General features: G+C 34.6%; 1 protein-coding gene across 1 annotated transcript in view; it reads right to left on the minus strand.

The window, feature by feature from the left end:
- The window catches only part of LOC141404010 (tyramine/octopamine receptor-like), a 422,753-nt gene extending 418,869 nt beyond the window's left edge, over positions 1–3,884 (minus strand). Inside the window, exon 1 of the mRNA XM_073987180.1 lies at positions 3,560–3,884. The gene's annotated coding sequence lies outside the window, so the exon portion shown is untranslated. The remainder of the gene's footprint in view (positions 1–3,559) is intronic.
- Between the last annotated feature and the right edge of the window lie 2,116 nt (positions 3,885–6,000).

The following is a 6,000-nucleotide window of genomic DNA, read 5'->3' on the forward strand; positions in this document are numbered from 1 at the left end:
TCCGATACTGCTAAAAGGCCGGTAAGACAGTATAACTGTAGGGCTTACAACGGACCTTGAGGTTCTCCTACTATTTACTTTTGGTGGGAATATGAAAAGAGGCAACATTTGTGAGAAAATTAACTCAAAAGGAAAGTCCTTATGTGTAAGGATTAAGGATTATTACATGTTTCAAAAGTACAATGGCCTCAAAAGTATGGGTTTCCTTCAAGAAATTCCCTTTTTTTCAAACAAGACAAGTCGAAACTCGATCAAGATCACCCCATATTGAAACTTTAGAGCTTTTCTGAGCATTTCATGGCTTTAGCATTCATAAACAGGACATAACACCCGGAATTTTGTCGCTACAGTTGTTGTATTTGTAGATGACCAATTTTTGTGGATTTTATGATCCAGTGTACGTTGGACTTGTCACTATAAGAAATATAACTGCCATTAAAACCAATTAATATATTCTTTATGATCTTAAGTACAGATTTAGATTCATTTTGTTCAAAAATATCGAGAATTTTTTACACAGTTCCACGAGGGTTCTCCGTTGTATACTAACTTTTGCGACATACATTTTGGTCTTTTTGGGATTCGAGCCGTACATTTGCTAATGTATGCAAATATTGCGCACTTTTAATTGTTATTACGGAAGACAACTTTCTTGTCCATCAAATAAAACTAATTGTTTGTTGTTTTCAATAAGTTATAGTGATATTTATCCCTAATACATTTTGGTTTCAACGGTGTATACTAACTTTTGCGACAGACTGTATATAGTTATTTATAACTACATGCAGTGGGATCCTATAAATTAAAAAAAATTATGCATTTTATTCGATTTTTGTTCAGGTTGTTCGGAAAATTCGCCACTGTGCATAGTTTGAATAAATCTATGTACATTTATAAAAATATCTTGATTTCGAAAATACTACTCTATTTTGGTTCACTTAGGATTTAGCCATCCGGAGTGACGAATAGCTTTTGCGCACTTCTAAAAGGAATTTTGATCGGAGAAAAGCTTATGCACAGGTAGTAGTCTGTAGTCTCGTCTATAGCTTTTGTATATTTATTGATTAAGGGCACGAAGCGCAGCGTTCATATATTAGGACAAAAGTGTTAATATAACCTTGTTCAAATAGTCCTCAACAATATTTGGCTTTGTGGTTTCTTACCGACATCTTAGAGAGATGCTTACCTTATTTACTTAGGTGACTCAAAATAGGGTGCCACCGTGGTGCAATGGTATGCACGCCCGCCTTGCACGCAGAAGGTCGGGGGTTCGATTCCCCGGCCAAGCAACATCAAACATTTTTCAACGGTGGCAAAATACCCCTCAGTAATGTTGGCGCCATTTACTGAGTATTTCAGCCTTGAAAAACTTCTCCACAAGTGGTGTCTTAAGACACGCCGTTCGGACTCGGCGATAAACAGTAGGTCCCACATCATTGAGCTGAATATGAATCGGGGTGCACTCATTGATATGAGAGAAGTCTCCCTTGTCCCGTATGGGATTTTGTGGAACAATGTTGTTGTTGTGTGACTCATAATAGAACATATCTCTCATGTACCCAAAGGGTGTTTGTCACAAAAAAAGCGTTTTTACTGTTATCAAATTATATTTACGAGTTACAGCTTATTTACTAGGAATTTGGTATAAACCAACAAAAAAGTTTTTTGAGCTTTATCTTGCATAGAAATTTAGGTCTGACGTATGACTAGCTCTTTGCAAAAGATTGTCCAAGTAGTTATTTTATTTTTTGTGTATTAATTTTTAATGTTCGGAAAACAAATTTCAATCGCCAGCTTAAAACACATTTTTCCCGAAACTAATTTTTGTGGGAAGTGATTCTCTTTGACTTGTTTACTCCATCGAAGTCTTCGCAAATCTGCTCGTTTGCATGAGGGGGTTTCTTCATTAATTATCATAACATGACCTAGCCAACATAATCGATTTCGAATAATCGAACATAATAATTTTTGATCGACTGGAATTCTGGTCAGTACTAGTCCGGTTGGGAGTTCAATAATGTAACCTTTCCTGTGCTCGGTTGTGCGAATTTCTAAGTCATTTTTGAGTTACCGACAAAAATCGGTAAAATTAAAATGCTTATAATTTCGGTGTTTGTCGGTAAGTTAGCAAAGAATAAATAGTAGTCGTAAAGTTCTACCGATAGCAAGAGTGTTGTCAACCTTTATTGAATTTATCATTCATAATTTTGCGGTTTAAATTTTACCGACTTTTTCGGTAATTTTTCAGAACATGCTAAAACTCTAAAACGCTGATTTCACGTTGTTTCAGTAATATTTTATATTTACCATTTACAACACGTATGTATATATTTCAACATGGCTCACAAAGACAGTTTATTCTCATATTTGGAATTTATTTGTTATATTTCTTTTAAAATTGTTGTTGAAAAATATACTATGTAGCAACAATAGAGGTATTCTACAATAGTGGAATGTTCTGAAGAGTTGTGTATTGCATTCCTGCGAATATTTGTCCCAAAGATAACACTACGAAAAATTTAACAGTTTTTGAGATATGGTGCGAAATATAAACACATTTAGACAGGGACAGATTTTCCAGATGATTATTTCTCGATATAATGGTATTATGTACAAGTTGGCTGAAGAGCTTAAAATAAGATTGGAATGGGTTTCAGAGATATACAGTAGCGAGAAAAAAGAGTACATGTTAACCTTAATGAATTTTGTAAATAAGAATACAACACGAACTTATTAACTGCAGCTCGACACAGCAGCGCGATAGAGGACCAAATAAGAAAAGATTTACTCTCAGAGGAGCTTGCCATGAAGAAGTTGGTTGTTGACATATGAGGCACATTCTTGTAGTTCGTTGTTTTATTGAATTTTGGAAAATTTGGCATGCATGTTGCACAATGTAAATATTTACAAAATTCTTTGAAATTAGTGAAATTGCATATTACTGTAGTTTCGATTTGCTCCCAAAAGTCAAAATTTTACCAGGTTTAGATGATTCCATAAAATCGAAACTCGACCAGCTAGAGTTTTTGACACTTGGGTCTGTACTTTCATAAAATCCTGAGTAAAAGGTGTTTCCACACGAATATCTTGAAAATGCCCGGAACCCAGGTTATACCGAGGAATTGCTAACAATTTAGCAATTAATAATTTCATTTGTACCAATCAAAATATAATCAATTATTGATGATTTGTATGTTTCATTAACATAATTGTTGTAATTCCTTTTCAACAGCCAACAACTATTTATTTATTTTATTTATCTTATTTCAGTTCTTCATTTTCATATTTGTTTTTTTTTTTTGTTTTTCTATTATTACCGCAATTACATTAATCTTTTGTATACCAGCAAACTATTGACAGATGAAGTAAAAAGCATTGCGAAATAATCAAATGCATCGCTGAGTACTCGAATACACTTAGTGAATAAAACAACATTTGCATTCAGCTCATGCAGACGTCCACTATCTATCATCACCATTCATTTTTAATAACATAACGATAATCATCGTTCTTTCAACATTCACGTACAAATATACATCTGACGAATACAAACACTTACAATAATTTAAATCAAAGCATTAGCCATTTCTGTGTGTACATCAACGATTATAATATTTTTTCCACAGTTGCATATTCTCTAAGGATTTACCGGATTGCGAATATTCTCACTACACTTGTGCCCGAATACAGATGTCACGCAGTCAGTGGCACGTCATAAAAATGTTTCCGTTTAACAAAAAAAGGATTTTGTTTGGAGCAGTTTATTGGTTTTTTTATAACTGTGGTTCTTTTCAGTACGTGCTTTATTCACGAGTTTAGTATTTACTTTATACTGATATCTTCATTCGCCTTTTTCGTAAAACGGGAAACAAACAGTTATTTCATAACCGACTCGACAGGCGGACACTTCTACCGGCTTCGGCTTCTAAAGAAATACTGAAGTTGAAATTGGTGTAACAGTCGAGCCTTGGCATAAACTGCCCTTCTCATACTTGCTTTATCAATGGATTCCTGTAACTTACATCGAACAGTGGACACAAATTGTATAAAGCAATATGAATGACTTTATTGTAATCATGTACACACACTACGCAGGTGATTTTTGGCGGGGAAAATAGTTTTTGGAATCACACACCATGACAAGCATGTATGTAATTGACGGGTCGGGATGTGGTTGCCTAATCAAAACCATATACATACCAAACAAATCAAATGTTCAATTTTTATGTTGCAGTATTTACGCGGGGATGTTGAACTGAATGAATTGAATTTAATTTAAATTATTTCAATTGCTAAACTGAACGTTTTATAGCATAATTGACCACTGTTAAATAGTAAATGGGGTCATGCGCAATTCTCAATTCCAAACGTCGATAAAAACGTTCTTACAGTGGCCTTTAATTTCCCTTCAGTTCTTAAAATATTCTCATGGCATATTTCTCTTAAATTTGCAGTCTAAGCTCTTTTTCTTGTCCTATACCAACATACCATAAAATAGGAATGTTGTCGCCCGTACCGTACCTTGTACGTATTAAATAATGGCCTTTAATTTCCCTTCAGACCAATGCTATATCATCATAAATCTCAGTACACTGTTCGAATGCAAATGTGTGCTACGTTTCACAAACAACGAAACAAAGCCCATTTCTGTGTTCAAAGGTAACTCTAGTGTTCGTGCAACATACGAAACGTAAACAAATACAAGTCACACATCCAAACAAACAGGAATTTAAATGAATGTTTTTATACCACTCTACAAGGGAACAATAGGCAGGCAGCACGTGTATACATAGAGAAGGTAAATTGAATGACAATGGGGAAGGAGGAGCAGGATACGATTCATGTCTAAACGAGAGCGTCAACAACGCAACCTCACCATTATAACGCGGCCCACTAACTGTTGATTCTTGATAAAATAAAACACTTTTGGATAGCATACAAATCGTTGAGAATCATACACAAAAATACATACGTATAAATATATATGTACATAAGACTGACTCATGTTGTAATTTGTCGCATGGGTCGAAATCTTTTCTTTTAACCTTGTATAGACGGTATCGATTCCAAGCTGTTTGGTATTAACTATTTCATTTACGAAATATTGTAAGAGACGGTTAAATGTGTTTTGGAACTTTGACCCACATATTACAGACCGTGGGCGCATGTTACTTATAAAGGTTTATCCATTTCGTGGTTTCAAATTTAAACGTAACTGAAACACATATAAAATATTTTTTTTGTGATATTTCTTTTTCATTATAAAGTTTGAACTTTCTTCGTAGATAATCACGACAAGAGTGCATTGATTACATTTAATCTTTGTCGCTAAAAATCGAAGGTCGTGAGGGTCGGCCATATACGGCCCTTGTGCAAGATCACATGATTGCATGAACGCTTCTGTTTTATGGAGTTAATCTAATAATTAAATTTGTCATTCCGTTTGTAACACATCGAAATATTCGTCGGAGACCCTATAAAGTATATATAATCTTGATCAGCATACATTTCTAAGTCGATATAACCATGCCGGTCTGTACGTTGAAATCATGAAACAGCTCGCCACTTTTAAGATAGAGCTCTGTAATTTGGTTTATAAGTTTCTATTACTGCTAGGATGGTTGGTATTGAAAATGAGCTATATCGGTCCACGTTTTTATAGCCCCTATAGAACGGTATCTCCCGATTTTCGGTACTTTGAAGGTTTTAGCTACATGATAGCATCGAAATGGCTAAAATTTGGTATTATGTTTTCGTTGCGGGTATGAAACTTTTCACCTGAAATTTGTCGGTATAGATCTACGCGTTTATATAGGCCTCATAGAACAGTACCTCCCGATTTTCGGTATTTTAAAGGTTGTAGCCTCATAATCACACAGAAATGGCTAAAATTTGGTATTTAGGTTTTATTGGGGGTATACAATTTTCCATCTGAATTTTGTCGGTATAGGTAGAGATGGTACTCACCGGGTATTTATTTGGGTATTTACTATATTGAAT

Source organism: Musca autumnalis, unplaced genomic scaffold, assembly GCF_047663935.1.
Source record: "Musca autumnalis isolate F117 unplaced genomic scaffold, ASM4766393v1 scaffold_4, whole genome shotgun sequence".
Taxonomy (NCBI): domain Eukaryota; kingdom Metazoa; phylum Arthropoda; class Insecta; order Diptera; family Muscidae; genus Musca; species Musca autumnalis.